This window comes from Erythrolamprus reginae, chromosome 1, assembly GCF_031021105.1.
Source record: "Erythrolamprus reginae isolate rEryReg1 chromosome 1, rEryReg1.hap1, whole genome shotgun sequence".
Lineage (NCBI taxonomy): Eukaryota > Metazoa > Chordata > Lepidosauria > Squamata > Dipsadidae > Erythrolamprus > Erythrolamprus reginae.
The window spans coordinates 348,029,878-348,047,533 of NC_091950.1; positions in this window are offsets into that span (position 1 = coordinate 348,029,878).

The window sequence follows — 17,656 nt, forward strand, 5'->3', positions numbered from 1 at the left end:
GCAGAACTTCCCACAAGCAGATACAGCCAATCACTTCATCCTTCATCATGGGCATTGATAATAGGTCCCGCAGTAATATCTCTACTCTGCTCCAGCAGGGAGAAAGATTCCAGTTCATATCTATGCACAATAGAAACCCTGATAGCAACTTCAAGGCCCTGCATAGGTAGTGTGAACTTATCCACTTCTTGCATCATTTACTGAAGTCTTGCTTTGAGACTTCATTTACAGTGGTTTTTTTCTAAGCCACACACCAGTGTAGGCCATTCCTCGGGCTAGACAGCCTGGGTGTTATTTGACCAGGTTTTTCAGCTGACCAGATTGCTCTTGCTTTGGCATTTTTATTGCTCTGTTTATGTCTCTTTTTTCCTGTGTTGCTGCAGTTTTATTTTTATTGTTTTATTCCATTGATGTTTGTAGTTATCTGTTAACTCCCTTGAAGCTTTTGAGCAGAAACACAGTGTAAACAGTTAGTTACTCTAAGTGTTCCTTAACTTAAAAAAAAAAAAACGAGGGGAGCATGATTAATTTATTTAAGATAAAAAGAAAAAAGGTGTTAGAGGAACAGATCATATTTGTGTTCGTAGTTGTAATTTCTCTACCAATAAAAATAAAGTCAATTTAAATACATTGGAGCAAGAAAATAGATCCAAATATGGAGACACCAAGCTGTGTTATACTTGAGGTGGGTGCTATGTAAATCTGAGTAATAAAAAAATAATCTATCATAAGAAATCCTTTTTCAGCTTCATAGGCAAAGGCATACACTATTATTGGCTATTTCTTTCCAAGGTCCCTTAAACTTTGGTTCTCCTGGAAAATATATTCTGTTCTCTTTCCTTTTTTTTAAGGGAGGTCCAGCTTTCCAAAGGTTATCTTTGTGTAAATATATGTAAATAACATGCCTCAAATAGGCCATTGCTAAAGCAGTGTACCTTCATTTATTACATAGGATCCGAATCTATCCAGTGAGGAAAAGGGGACCTTCTGACAGATCCATTCCCAGCGTGATTTCGTCCTTCCGAAATGCTGCCTTTTCTCCCCCTAAATCTGGCTACCAGTTCTCACAGGCGAACCTCTGAAACAGGGCTTTGCTCCTGTGAGTAAATGATGTAATTATGCCCAGTTGTTACAAGGCACTGCTTTCACTAGCAGAATGGGAAGGGAAGGGTGTTGGAGGCTCCGTGCCAGGAGGTGTGTCACGATGACAAGCCGCTGGGCCAATCGCAAAGCAGATGATTGAATTGTAAAGAAAAGAAACTGCTCCGGGCTCTTTGAAATATTGCTCACTCTCTTTCCTCCACGAATCTGCAACTTTTGCTGGGGGGAAGAGGTGAGCTTTTTCCTCCTTGAATCAAACATAGAAACATAGAAGACTGACGGCAGAAAAAGACCTCATGGTCCATCTAGTCTGCCCTTATACTATTTCCTGTATTTTATCTTACAATGTTTATTCCAGGCATGTTTAAATTCAGTTACTGTGGCTTTACCAACCACGTCTGCTGGAAGGTTGTTCCAAGGATCTACTACTCTTTCAGTAAAATAATAACAGAGTTGTTCTTCTCCTGGCTTGAATTCCTCTCGCCTTTTCTCCATTCATTTATTTATTTCTTGCCATTCTTCCCCAGTCTTTTTGATCCTGAGGGCTGAAGATACCCAACATTATCATCCTTTGGGATTTCCCCAAGTGTTTCCAAGTCACACCTCAGCCAGACCCTTGCCTTATTTTTTTATTCTTTTTTTTAAAAAAGGATGACCTTTGTATTGCATAACCAGCAATATTCAGAAACTCCAGATCGTGCAGAACGCGGCTGCGAGAGCAATCACGGGCTTCTCTCGATCTGCCCATGTTATTTCAACACTCCGCAGCCTGCATTGGCTGCCGATTAGTTTCCGGTCACAATTCAAAGTGTTGGCTATGACCTATAAAGCCCTACATGGCATTGGATCAGAATATCCCTGAGACCGCCTTCTGCTGCATGAATCCCAGTGACCGATTAGGTCCCACAGAGTTGGTCTTCTCCGGGTTCCATCAACAAAACAGTGTCGCTTGGTGGGACCCAGGAGAAGAGCCTTCTCTGTGGCGGCCCCAGCCCTCTGGAATCAGCTCCCCCCAGAGATTAGGACTGCCCACACCCTCCTTGCCTTCCGCAAACTCTTGAAAACCCACCTTTGTCGCAAGGCATGGGGAAATTGATTCCCCCGGCTGTCCCGCATTATGCATGGTTTGCTGAATTGTGTGATTTTTTTAAATAAGGGTTTCTTAATATGTTCTGGTTTTTAATATTGGATTTGTAAATTGTACTGTTGTTGGAAACCACTCCAAGTCCTTGGAGAGGGGTGGCATACAAATCTAATAAATAAATAATATTGTTTCTAACTTTATAAATGACTAACATATTTAGTTCTTCATTTCAACTCACTCCTAAATGAAGATCAATAAAGACGATACATTCTCTCCTGGGTCAATCACCATGGGATTATAATTGTAATCTTACAGAAGCCTCCTCACTCCGTGTCCCACTGATTAAATATTTACCCACAGCAGCCACCAGCTGTTCATGTCAGGCTGTGATCGTAGCTGGTTTGCCTGTATTACAGAGTGGGAGGGAAAGCTGGTTGAGCTTTAACAGGGGGCAAATGGTCAGGTTTTAGAAATGCTGAGGCATCAGAAGGAAATAGGATGAACTTTTCTTTCTCCTCGGAGGAGGAATGGGGGCAGGGATAAGAAAGGATTCTAAATCATATGAGACTTTTTTATTCCCCCACCCACCCAACTGAATGTTGAAAAAGTTTGAAAAAGAGTATAAGTCTCCAGTCAACAAAGCAGTGGAAGTGATGTGCCGGTGTCTGAAGGCTGTTGGGGCCTGGATGGGTGTCAACAGACTCAAACTCAACCCTGATAAGACGGAGTGGCTATGGGTTCTGCCTTCCAAGGACAATTCCATCTGTCCGTCCATCACCCTGGGGGGAGAATTATTGGGCGTCCTCCTCGATCCACAGCTCACATTAGAGAACCACCTTTCAGCTGTGGCGAGGGGGGCATTTGCCCAGGTTCGCCTGGTGCACCAGTTTCGGCCCTATCTGGACCGGGACTCACTGCTCACAGTCACTCATGCCCTCATCACCTCGAGGTTCGACTACTGTAATGCTCTCTACATGGGGCTACCTTTGAAAAGTGTTCGGAAACTCCAGATCGTGCAGAATACAGCTGCGAGAGCAGTCATGGGCTTACCTAGGTATGCCCATGTTTCACCAACACTCTGCAGTCTGCATTGGTTGCCGATCAATTTCCGGTCACAATTCAAAGTGTTGGTTATGACCTTTAAAGCCCTTCATGGCATTGGACCAGAATATCTCCGAGACCGCCTTCTGCCGCACGAATCCCAGCGGCCGATTAGGGCCTTCTCCGGGTCCCGTCAACTAAACAATGTCGGTTGGCGGGCCCCAGGGGAAGAGCCTTCTCTGTGGCGGCCCCGGCCCTCTGGAACCAACTCCCCCCAGAGATTAGAACTGCCCCTACTCTCCTTGCCTTTCGTAAGCTCCTTAAAACCTACCTTTGTCGTCAGACACGGTGGAACTGAGATATTCTTTCCCCATAGGCCTATTCAATTGAAGCATGGTATGTTTGTATGTATGTTTGTTTAGTAAATGGGGTTTTAAAATATTTTAAACTATAATTTAGATTTGTCATGAATTGTTTTATTCTGTTGTGAGCCGCCCCAAGTCTGCCGAGAGGGGCGGCATACAAATCTAAATAATAAATAAAATAAATAAATAAAATAAGGGGGTGTTGCCTGTCCCTTCAGACTGTTAGCATGACAGTGTTCTGGAAACTAAACAAAAGGGGACCAAATGTGATGGGTAGATATGGGAGAAAGCAGCTGTCACAGGAAGTTTTAAACTAGCAAAAGCTTTTAGACTTATAGACAGCTTCAAAGTGCTTTACAGCCCTCTCTAAGCGGTTTATAGAGAGTAAGCATATTGCCCCCAACAATCTGGGTGCTCATTTTACCGACCTTGGAAGGATAGAAGGCTGAGTCAACCTTGAGCCTACTGAGATTCGATCTGTCAAACTTCTGGCAGATGGTGATCAGCAGAAGTTGCTTGCGGTATTGCACTCTAACCACTGTGCCACCGAGGCTCTTTTCTCAATCAGCAAAATAAGGTGGTTCCTCCACTCCCAGTATTCCTAAGGGAGAAGCAATGGGACAGCAACTTGAACTGTGCCATCCTAAGCTCCTAGATCATATGATCCAGGGAGGAGTACTTAGAGTTATATACTGCCCTAGCACTTAGAGTTATATATTGCCCTATACTTCACTCCGAGGGCTGTATACAATGTCAGCCTCCCAACAATCTGGTTCCTCGTTTTACCAGAAGGTAGAGTCAACCTTGAATAGGTCAAAATAAAATTCTTGCCACTGCACCACCAGAGCTCCTATTAAAGCCCACCCATCTCCTTGCAGTGTGCACCCAGAAATAACACAGTGGTACCTCTATCTACAAATGCCTCTACTTACGAACTTTTCTAGATAAGAACTGGGTGTTCAAGATTTTTTTTGCCTCTTCTCAAGAACCATTTTTCACTTACAAACCCGAACCTCCAAAACTGTGACCGGAGGGAGAAGCCTCCGTAGGGCCTCTCTAGGAATCTCTGGGGAGGAAACAGGGCCGTAAAAGGTAGGGAGAAGCCTCTATGGGGCCTCTCTAGGAATCTCCTGGGAGGAAACAGGGCTGAAAAAGGCAGGGAGAAACCTCTGTGGGGTCTCTCTAGGAATCTCCTGGGAGGAAACAGGACCAGATAAGGTGGGGAGAAGCCTCCATGGGGCCTCTCTAGGAATTTCCTGGAATATTTATTTTATTTATTTTATTTTATTTATTGTTAGAGTTGAAAGGGACCATGCAGGTCATCAAGTCCAACCCCCTGCCTGAGCAGGAATCCTAAAGCACCCCAGCCAAATGGCAGTCCAATCTCCTCTTGAAAGTGTCCAGACTTGGGGAGTTCACAACCTCCGCAGTCAGATTGTTCCACTGGTTGATCGCTCTGACCGTCAGGAAGTTCTTCCTTACTTCTAGTTTGAATCTCTCCTTGGTCAGCTTCCAGCTGTTGTTCCTCGTCCGGCCCTCTGGTGCTCTGGTATTCCCAATCACACACATTATTTGCTTTTACATTGATTCCTATGGGAAAAAATGCTTCTTCTTACAAACGTTTCTACTTAAGAACCTGGTCACGGAATGAATTAAGTTCATAAGTAGAGGTACCACTGTATTAAGAGAAATGCCATCACAGCCTTGCCCAGAAGAAAATGCAAAAGCTTCACTTTAGAGCCACTTCAGGTAAATGAGTTGGAAAGGATTCCAAAAGTCATGCTCTGCAAGGGTCTCTATTTTATTTGCACCTCTACAGCTAACCCACCACTGTCCTGTATCCCAGGGCCACCTTGGAGCAAAGCCTAACCTCTGCATTCTTGCTCGTTCTAATTCTTTTAGGCTACACTACGTTGCAAAAGTAAGCGTTTTATTACAGGCCGTTTCCCACGTGCACCTAACCACAGCAGAAACAAGCCCTGGCAAACTTTGTTTGCCATAGCCTCATTAAAGTGTGTCACCTGATCCCCAGCCGTGCTGTATCTGAAACAGCCTTATGTTGTAATTCTGTAATGAAATGTTGCATCCATGTAGGTTTCCCTTCACCCGACCCAGGTTTCACTGTAGATACAATCTGAGGCACTTCACTAGCTCCACAGCTGGTGGGGCGGTCAGGTGACTCCTGTGAGGTGAGCTGAGCCCAGCACTATTGGCCACTTTCGGCTGGTGAGGGCATAGCCCCTCCCATCGTGTCCCTAGGCACTATCACCCAGGGATGGCTTTGGGCAGTGGAAGAGACTCTTTCAAACCCGCCTGTACCTGTCAAGTCTCAGCTAACCTGATCCTCAGCTGAGATACCTGAATCTGCCTGAACAGTAGCTGACCAGCGTTGGCAACGAGAAGGGCGGAATGTGAAGTTGGGAGAAAGAGAATCATTCTTCTCTCTCGGTTCCGCTTTCTCTCGGCTGCTGCACGTTGCAAATCTCCTCGTGCGCCTTTGTAGTTTATGGCTCTTCGAGAATAACGCTGATAATCAGCCCTGGTTGGAGGCAGGTGCTTGTGTTTTGAACAGGTACCCTTCCAAAGAGCCTGGTTTTTCAGTTGATATCAGCAGATAAGCAAAGCTAATTGGAGGTGGGGTGTTTTCAAGAACAGTCCAGAGTGAGCTCAAATGTCTAGCCCAGGGGTAGGCTAAGTTGGCTTTTCTATGACATGTGGACTTCATCTCCTGAGATAATCATCTCCTGATGATTGGCTCATGAATTCTAGGAGTTGAAGTCCACAAGTCAGAGAAGAGCCAACTTTGCCTGCCCCTGGTCTAGCCAAAACATGCTTTCTTCACCAGAACATAACCTCATCCATCCTATGTCTACGGAGAGTCTACGGAGAGGGGCGGCATACAAATCCAATAAATAGATAGATAGATAGATAGATAGATAGATAGATAGATAGATAGATAGATAGATAGGATAGGATAGGATAGGATAGGATAGGATAGGATAGGATAGGATAGAATAGAATAGAATTTTTTATTGCCCAAGTGTGATTGGACACACAAGGAATTTGTCTTGGTGCATATGCTCTCAACGTACATAAAACAAAATATACATTTGTCAAGAATCATAGATAGATAGATAGATAAATAGATGATAGATAGATAGATAGATAGATAGATAGATAGATAGAGTAGAGTAGAGTAGAGTAGAATAGAATAGAATAGAATTTTTTATTGGCCAAGTGTCATTGGACACACAAGGAATTTGTCTTGGTGCATATGCTCTCAACGTACATAAAATAAAATATACATTTGTCAAGAATCATAGATAGATAGATAGATAGATAGATAGATAGATAGATAGATAGATAGATAGATAGATAGATAGATGGATAGGATAGGATAGGATAGAATAGAATAGAATTTTTTATTGCCCAAGTGTGATTGGACACACAAGGAATTTGTCTTGGTGCATATGCTCTCAACGTACATAAAACAAAATATACATTTGTCAAGAATCATAGATAGATAGATAGATAGATAGATAGATAGATAGATAGATAGATAGATAGATAGAGTAGAGTAGAGTAGAGTAGAGTAGAGTAGAGTAGAGTAGAGTAGAGTAGAGTAGAGTAGAGTAGAGTAGAGTAGAGTAGAATAGAATAGAATTTTTTATTGGCCAAGTGTCATTGGACACACAAGGAATTTGTCTTGGTGCATATGCTCTCAACGTACATAAAATAAAATACTGTATACATTTGTCAAGAATCATAGATAGATAGATAGATAGATAGATAGATAGATAGATAGATAGATAGATAGATAGATAGATAGATAGATAGATAGATAGAATAGAATAGAATAGAATAGAATAGAATTTTTTATTGGCCAAGTGTAATTGGACACACAAGGAATTTGTCTTGGTGCATATGCTCTCAACGTACATAAAATAAAATATACATTTGTCAAGAATCATAGATAGATAGATAGATAGATAGATAGATAGATAGATAGATAGATAGATAGATAGATAGATAGATAGAATAGAATAGAATAGAATAGAATAGAATAGAATTTTTTATTGGCCAAGTGTAATTGGACACACAAGGAATTTGTCTTGGTGCATATGCTCTCAACGTACATAAAATAAAATATACATTTGTCAAGAATCATAGATAGATAGATAGATAGATAGATAGATAGATAGATAGATAGATAGATAGAGAGAGAGAGAGAGAGAGAGAGAGAGAGAGAGAGAGAGAGACAGACAGACAGACAGACAGACAGACAGACAGACAGACAGACAGACAGACAGACAGACAGACAGACAGACAAATAAATAAATGTTATAGATCAGTGGTCTCCAACTTGTGGACAGCAAACCTGGCTGAGGAACTTTAGGAGTTGAAGTTCACAAGTCTTAAAGTTGCCAAGGTTGGAGACCCCTGTAAACAAGCAGTACATACTTTCTGCTTTTGAGGGGAAGTTTTTTTTCAGTTTCTCAGCCCTTGGATTTCCTGATGTCTCCTCGCCCCACAAGTATTAAACAAGTCTTCACCCTGCTCAGCTTTTTCAGGATCCGCCAGTAGTTTTCACTTAGTAAGGACTGCTAAGGCATTATTAGAGCTCTGTTTTAGTTCTTCAAGGCTTCTTTCACTCAGTTCGTCGAGAAGCTAGTCCCGGACTTACAACATTTCATTTAGTGACCATTTGAAGTTACAACGGCACTAAAAGAAAATGACTTACAATCATTTTTCACGCTTACAGCTGTTACAGCATTCCCATGATCAAAAGCATTTCTTTTTATAATATTAAAAGATGGGAAGCTGGATGAATCGCACAGCTAAAACATTTCAACAGTTTCTAGTGAATAGGATGGCAGTACAAAATACTCATCAGAGCCTTCTTTATATTATCATGGCCCTTACTGTAGCTTTTATCTTTTCCTGTACATCCATGCAGTGGTACCTCTACCTAAGAACGCCTCTACTTAGGAACTTTTCTAGATAAGAACCATGTGTTCAATACTTTTTTGCCTCTTCTCAAGAACCATATTCCACTTACAAACCCGAGCCTCTGAAACTGTAACCATAAAAGGCTGGGAGAAGCCTCCGTGGGGCCTCTCTAGGAATCTCCTGGGACAAAACAGGGCTGGAAAAGGCAGGGAGAAGCCTCCATGGGGCCTCTCTAGGAATCTCCTGGGAGAAAACAGGGATGGAAAAGGCAGGGAGAAGCCTCCATGGGGCCTCTCTAGGAATCTCCTGGGAGAAAACAGGGCTGGAAAAGGCAGGGAGAAGCCTCCATGGGGCCTCTCTAGGAATCTCCTGCGAGAAAACAGGGCTGGAAAAGGCAGGGAGAAGCCTCCATGGGGCCTCTCTAGGAATCTCCTGGGAGAAAACAGGGATGGAAAAGGCAGGGAGAAGCCTCCATGGGGCCTCTCTAGGAATCTCCTGCGAGAAAACAGGGCTGGAAAAGGCAGGGAGAAGCCTTCATGGGGCCTCTCTAGGAATCTCCTGGGAGGAAACAGGGCTGGAAATGGCGGGGAGAAGCCTCTGTGGGGCCTCTCTAGGAATCTCCTGGGAGGAAACAGGGCTGGAAAAGGCAGGGAGAAGCCTCCATGGTGCCTCTCTAGGAATCTCCTGGGATGAAACAGGGCAGGAAAAGGCAGGGAGAAGCCTCCGTGAGGCCTCTCTATGAATCTTCTGGGAGGAAACAGGGCCTCCACCAGTGAACGGCTACCAAAACTTTTACTACCACACTGTGGGCGTGGCTTATGCAGGATGCCCTGCATTTTCTTTCAACATCTTTCAGTGCAAATTGGGTGCACTGGGGTGGAGCTCCATTTTCACTACCCCACTGCATTGCCCCCCACCGTCCAGGCAGTAGCCCTCCCCTGGCCTCCACCCTCCCTGTGGTTTCCCCAATCGCATGCATTATTTGCTTTTAAATTGATTTCTATGGGAAAATTGCTTCTTCTTGCAAACCTTTCTACTTAAGAACCTGGTCATGGAATGAATTAAGTTTGTAAGTAGAGGTACCACTGTACATTCAAAGGAAGAGTGGAACTTTTAAGCAGAAAGAAAAGGCAGCACTTTAGCATAAAGATAGCTGATGACATATACCTGTAGAACTCCATACTTTCCACAGCACACAAATGAGAAGATGTTTAGATCTCGGATTCTGAAAGAGGCTGGTGATCACCCATGCAGGCAGATACCCACATTAGTAGCGTGCTGTGTCAGCAGTTTATAGTATCTGGAGCAGGAAACAGCTTTTTCTCCAGCTGTGAGTGGCCACCCTTTCCTTTTTCTCAGTCACAGTCATGACTGAGAAAAACTCGAGATAAAGATAGAAAAAAGTTGTCATGCCGAGAGATTTTAAAATATCCCATCTGTACATGCTAAAGTACAGCCCTGGTGGCCCCACATCACTGACTAATGAAGCACACATTAACATGAGGAGCTGGGGATTCCTACAAGAGGCTCCATTTCTGATATGACTACTTCAGGGAGGGGTGGGTTCTAACCTATGTCACCACTGGTTGGCTTCCTCCCATGCACGTTGTTGTGGTTAGCTCTGGCCCAGCTCCTGCCCCAAGGACTGTGGATGTGTGGGAGAGATCCACATGCTGCAGGCCTGTTTTGCCCCCCGGTGGAATCTGATGATGAAGGCTCCTCTGACCAAGAAGACATGAGTGACAGGGAGGAGGAGAGTGTGGCAGACAGCTCAGAAGGAGATCAATTATCTAGCTCCTCCTTGGATTCAGAACAAGAGTCAATGATACAGCCACGCATGGGGAAAGCGATGCATAGGCAACAACAACTGAGAGATTATTATCAAAGAAAATGAGGCCACCTGTGGTTGGGTGGGGCTGTGGTAATTAGTGAGGCTGCTATAAATAGAAGCCTGTGGGTTTGGCCATTGTGGAGGATTATCTGATCTTTGTGTTTTGTGACTGCTTTACTGACTTTGACTTTTTGTGTGTGCTGATTTTTCCCCGCTTTGAAACTAAACCAGAGCAAAGTGTGTTTCACTTTGTGAAAGAAGGACTGTGAACTACCTCACTGCTGCAAGCTAAGTATCTCAGAACTGATAAGGGACTTGTACAAATTACCAGTTTGTTTGGAGACGAGTGCTCTTTGCTATACCAAAAGAGGGCTTAGTTTAAGTGAATTTTCATTATAAAGAACATTGTTTTGGTTTTTCAAACATGTGTGTGTGTGAAATTTGTACCTGTGGATTTTTGAGAGGATTCTACCGGAGAGCCCGACAGAACACACGTTGTCCACTGCATGGCCGTGCCATGTGGGCGCACATCAGTCATAACAACAATATGAATACAGAACAACATAAAGAAGTCAAATATACAATCTAAAACTATAAAACCCTGATTAAAAACCCTTAATTAAACAATCAATTAATTAATCAAATCCGCAGATGACACCAAGCTGGCAGGGGTAGCCAACACCCTACAGGACAGGCTCAAAATACAGAAAGATCTAGACAGATTAACAGCATGGGCCCACACTAACAACATGATGTTCAACGTCGCAAAGAGCAAAGTCCTTCACCTTGGTAAAAAAAAAACCTAGGCACACACACAGCCTGGGAGAAACCCCACTTAGCAATAGTGACTGTGAAAGAGATCTTGGAGTCTTGGTGGATAATCAACTAAACATGAGCCAGCAATGTGCAGCAGCGGCCAAAAAAGCCAACACTATCCTAAGCTGCATCAACAGGGGGATACACTCCAAGACCAGGGAAGTCATAATACCACTCTATTACGCCCTGGTCAGACCACATCTGGAGTACTGCATCCAGTTCTGGTCACCACACTTCAAAAGAGACATTGAAACTCTGGAGAAGGTGCAGAAAAGAGCAGCCAACATGATTAGGGGGCTTGAAACCAAGACTTACGAAGAGAGATTGCGGGAACTGGGCATAGGTAGCATAGAGAAACGGAGGGCCAGAGGGGACATGATAACTGTATACAGGTATATGAGGGGTTGCCACAGAGAGGAGGGGGCCACTCTATTCTCAAGAGCACCAGAGGACTGGACAAGGAACAATGGCTGGAAGCTGACCAAGGAGAGATTCAACCTAAAAGTAAGGAAAAAATTCCTGACGGTCAGAGCGATCAACCAGTGGAACAACCTGCCTGCTGAGGTTGTGAACTCCCCAACTCTGGACACTTTCAAGAGGAGATTGGACTGCCACTTGGCTGGGGTGCTTTAGGATTCCTGCTCAGCCAGGAGGTTGGACTTGATGACCTACATGGTCCCTTTCAACTCTAACAATGAATAAATAAATAAACATACATGCATATCATTCTTTGATTTTCTTTAATCAACCTTCTGCTATAGTACTTCACAACAGTGATAGGCTACCAAAATTTTCACTATCACACTGTGGGCGTGGCTGATGCATTTGGTTTAAACATCTTTCAGTGCAAATTGGGTGTTCTGGGGTGGAGCTCCATTTTCGCTACCCCACTGTGTCCCCCCCCCATCCGGGCAGTAGCCCACTCCTGATTATCTACTATATAAAGTGTATGTACACACACACACAAAATTATACACATTCAACATCATTTACTGCGATAGGAAAAACATACCCAGAGCCTAGAAGTTAAAAAAAAGAGAAACAAATCAAAATTTTACTACCGGTACTGTGTACCTGACCAAAATTTTGCTATTGGTACTGAGTACCTGACCATACCCTTAGGAGTCCACCACTGCATGGGCTCTTCCCCACACATGGGGGGGATGCCATCTGGGTAGCAGAAATGGCCCGGGAATGGCACAACTGAAAGATTTCCAGCAAAAATCACCGGTTTTTTGCTTCCGCGCATGTCCAGAAGCAAAAATGCCCGTGAAAATAGTTGAAATCTTGTGAGTGTTTTGCCATTTTTTGCTTCTGCACATGCATGGAAGCAAAAATGTCACCGAAAATAGCCAAAATCTCGTGAGATTTGGCTTGCTACACATGCGCAAAAGCCAAATCTCACACAGGGCATTTGTGTGCACATGTCAGGTGTATGCACACTCAAACAGGCCACCGAGGACCATCCAGATAGTGAGGTAGGTAGCTTCCCACCACTGGCAGACATGCGCAGAAGCCAAAAACAGGATAGTGGCATCTATGGCCCTGCCGAGAGAGCCGGTTCTGGGGCATGGCTAATCAGCCATCGCTCCCTGTTCAGCAAGGGGGGGAAATTCCCGCTACTGCTTCTATTATTATTATTATTATTATTTATTATTATTATTATTTATTGGATTTGTATGCCGCCCCTCTCCACAGACTCGGGGCGGCTAACGACAATGATAAAAAACAACATGTAACAATCCAATTTAATAAAACAACTAAAAACCCATATTATAAAAACCAAACATACACACAAACATACCATGCATAACATGTAATGGCCTAGGGGGAAGGAATATCCTAACTCCCCCATGCCTGGTGACAAAGGTGGGTCTTGAGTAATTTGCGAAAGACAAGGAGGATGGGGGCAGTTCTAATCTCTGGGGGAAGTTGATTCCAGAGGGCTGGGGCCGCCATAGAGAAGGCTCTTCCCCTGGGGCCAGCCAAACAACATTGTTTGGTCGACGGGACCCAGAGAAGGCCAACTCTGTGGGACCTTATCAGCCGCTAGGATTCGTGCAGTAGAAGGCGGTTCCGGATGTATTCTGGCCCAATGCCATGTAGGACTTTAAAGGTCATTACCAACACTTTGAATTGTGACCGGAAATCGATCGGCAGCCAGTGCAGGCCGCGGAGTGCTGCAGAAACGTGGGTGAATCTAGGAAGCCCCACGATGGCTCTCGTGGCTGCATTCTGCATGATCTGAAGTTTCCGAACACTTTTCAAAGGTAGCCCCATGTAGAGAGCATTGCAGTAATTGAACCTCGAGGTGATAAGGGCATGAGTGACTGTGAGCAATGACTCCCTGTCCAAATAGGGCCGCAACTGGTGCACCAGGCGAACCTGGGCAAATGTCCTCCTCGCCACAGCCGAAAGATGATGTTCCAATGTCAGCTGTGGATCAAGGAGGACACCCAAGTTGCGGACCCTCTCTGAGGGGGTCAATTTGGAGCAGTTCTATCGAACTGCTCCGAACCAGGAGCAATCCACCTCTGGCCTGCGTGTTTCAAAACTCAGTCTCTGCTTAGCTGCTTTAGGACTCTGATCCCACTAATAAAGCAGGCATTCCTGCCCAAAAGGCTTGTGGGTACACTAATCCCAAATGGAAATGAAACTTCCCCATAGACAATACGGACTCTTGGTTTTGTAGCTTAACTTCTTTGGAGTCTGCACTCTGTCTTTTCCAGCATAATGGAAAATGCTTCAGTATCTTTTCCAAGTCTTGGTGCCTGCTGGATGTCTTTGACTGTCCCTCACTGGCTTTACTAGCATGCTTGCTCCCGAGGGCTGAAGCCTTTTTTAATGACATTTTGCAGAACAGAGATCATTAGCAAGTTGAAGGAAGAAGAGCCTTGACCAACCAGAACCATTGATTCATCTTTAAAACATGTACGCGTTATATACATGCAGGAGATTCCAGCCGAGAAAAAAGTTAGTGCAAAAGTTAGTCCAAAGTGCAGGGAAGTATATTGAGTTCCATATGGATTTCATAGCCGTTTGATGATGTGATGTCTGGCTGCGAGTGTGAGAAATAAAAACAGGGAATGCTTTTTTTTTTATTTTGCTCAGACTAAAACAATTGCCAGCCAAGGCCATAATCCGTTCAATGCATTTTCCAGCCGCTAATCCCAAAGAAGAGAACTTTGAGATCAGATGCCAGGACTGCTAAACTTTTTCTGCAAATAATTCTCCATTTCCCTCTTCTTCTCTCTCCCTCTCCCTCTCTCCATCTCTCCACATGTCCTTACATGAAATTTGGAATAGAGGGTAATACATGTTAGGCCAGCCACCTATTTGGGGAAACCGCAGGCAAAGAATTGGACTAAGGCTTTGGTCTTTGATGTGTTTCCTTTTCCAGGTTAATCCTTGGCATGGGGCAATTCCTTTTAAAACTCCTTTTTAATTATCTTTTTTGAATATGCACCTTTGTCTTAAGGTTGGGGGGGGGAGAATAAAGAATTAAAAACAAACCTCAACTCTTGAAACACAACACAAAAGGTAGGATGAGATTTTAATAACATCCACAATCTGAAGCCCTCTGATTTTAATCTCCTGCAACCTCTAAAAAAAAAAAGGGTGCCAACAGCAGTGGGGGAGTTAGAACCATAGAAGGGGAGGCAGGATTAAGGCCCGGTGATATTGCAAGACAACAAGACAAATGCCTGGGGAAACAGCCAGCTGGAGAAGGGCAAAAAGGCAGGAACTGCATATAGAAGCTTCTTCAGATTGCTAAAGGATCATAATTATGAGCACGGAAAGGATGAGAAGTAGGCAGGGAGGGTCCCCAGGGCTGGTCAAAAAAGTCAAAATGACAGCTGTAGCCATACAATTGAAGCTGTGCCATCTGGGGTTGATTTTTTTTTTCTTCTCCACCCTCTAACCTTCCAAACAGTCTTGGCAGAGTGAAGGGGGGACAATTAAAAGGAATAAAGGGTTAAATAATCAAGAAGAATTTGCTTTTTATAAAATTTGGGAAAGGATTTATGTATGGTTTAATAAAAAGAACGTTAAATGATTGAGATAAAAAGTAATATGTATATGAATTGATTTTTCTAAGAAAAGTTCAAACATATGAGAAAACTTTTCTACTCTCTGTATTGATCTTACAAATTTTATTGTTTTTCTTTTCTGTATTAGAAAGACTTGTATTTTGAGCGGGGCAATTGTAGCCCCTATATATGTTAAATGTATGTTTGTCTTGTTTGTCTTTTATGAAAAATTAATAAAAATTATTTTTTTTAAAAGGATCAAATGTACGGCTGTTCTTAAAGTCAATGTAGATTGTGTTACATGTGCCCTTTTAAAATATAGTTAGGATTTGCCAATTTTCTTTTTATAAAGCAATAGGGAGACCCTGACCTAGATGGGGAGTGCAATATCAGAGTATTTGGTCTGGCCCCTTGCTGTTTCCTTGGTGAAAATCTTCCTCAAGTTTGTATTTACCTTCAAATGCTACTGTCTGGAAAACAGAATTTTAATCAGGGTTTTTTTTCAATGTGAGCTTTGTCCCTTAGTAATCTTTCTTGTGTGTTAATCCTTGGCTTAAAATAATTTAGCATTTTAGACTTATATACCACTTCATAGTGCTTTTGCAGCCTTCTATAAGTGGTTTACAGAATCAGCTTATTGCCCCCAACAATAAAAAGCTCTCCTCATCCGGGATCTGATCCTGGATGAGGAGGCCGACCTGGCATGTATTACTGAAACCTGGCTGGGCCCAGAGGGAGGTGTTCCTCTCTCTGAAATTTGCCCAGCTGGGTTTCAGATTTGGCATCAACCTCGACCCCAGGGAAGGGGGGGAGGAGTGGCTATTATAGCCAGGGAGAGCCTTTGCCTACGTGGACTCATTGCTCCGGAAATTGCGGGTTGCGAGTCACTCTTGATGAAGTTGGACTTAGGGGTTCAGGTGGGCTTATTTCTCACGTACCTGCCTCCCAGCTGCGTGTCAAAAGCCCTGCCTGTGCTATTCGAGGAGGTAGCCGGGTTGGCGGTGGAGTTCCCCAGACTTATTGTCTTGGGGGACTTCAACCTGCCGTCACTCGGCGAAACCTCTGGGTTGGCACAGGAGTTCATGGCCACCATGACAGCCATGGACCTGACTCAAGTAGTACGGGGTCCGACTCATGAGGGGGGGCACGCACCTGACATGGTATTCCTTTCCGAGCAATTGAGTAATGGTCTGAGACTAAGGGGCTTAGAAGCAGTGCCTTTGTCATGGTCAGACCATTTTCTACTACGGCTTGACTTCCTGGCTCCAATCCTTCCCCGCAGGGAGGCGGAACCAATGAAGATGTTCCGCCCCAGATGCCTGATGGACCCAGAGGGCTTTCAGACGGCGCTTGGGGTTATTCCAGAGGCACTCATCCACAGTTCAGCGGAGTCTCTTGTGGAGGCCTGGAATACGGCTGCTGCGGAGGCTCTCGACCGGATTGCGCCTTTGCGACCTCTCCGTGGCGCTAGACCCCGTAGAGCCCCATGGTTCAACGAGGAGCTCCGGGAGTTGAAACGCCAAAAGAGACGTCTAGAGAAGCGATGGAGGAAGAGTAGGTCTGAATCTGATCGAACACTTGTAAGAGCTTTTATTAAGACTTACAAAGTGGCGCTCAAGGCGGCAAGATGCGCGTACCATGCCGCCTTGATTGCATCAACGGAATCCCGCCCGGCTGCTCTGTTTAGGGTGACCCGCTCCCTTCTTAACCAGGGGGGAGTTGGGGAGCCCTTGCAGAGTAGTGCCGAGGAGTTTAACACATTTTTCGCTGATAAAGTCGCTCAGATCCGGGCCGACCTCGACTCCAATTGTAAAACAGAGTCGACTGACAATGAGTCAGTCGAGGTGACTGGGGCACGTACTTGTCCACCTGTCTGGGAAGAGTTTGATCTGGTGACACCTGATGAAGTGGACAAGGCCATTGGAGCTGTGAGTTCCGCCACCTGTTTACTGGATCCGTGTCCCTCCTGGTTGGTCTCGGCCGGCAGGGAGGTGACACGGAGCTGGGCCCAGAAGATTACCAACGCTTCCTTGGGGAGGGGAGTTTTTCCATCACTCTATAAAGAAGCGCTTGTGCGCCCCCTCCTCAAGAAGCCTTCCCTGGACCCAGCCGTACTCAACAACTATCGTCCAGTCTCCAACCTTCCCTTTATGTGGAAGGTTGTCGAGAAGGTGGTGGCACTCCAGCTCCAGCGGTCCTTGGAAGAAGCCGATTATCTAGGTCCCCAGCAGTCGGGCTTCAGGCCCGGTTACAGCACGGAAACCGCTTTGGTCGCGTTGATGGATGATCTCTGGCGGGCCCGGGACAGGGGTTTATCCTCTGTCCTGGTGCTCCTCGATCTCTCAGCGGCTTTCGATACCATCGACCATGGTATCCTTCTGCACCGGTTGGAGGGGTTGGGGGTGGGAGGCACTGTGCTTCAGTGGTTCTCCTCCTA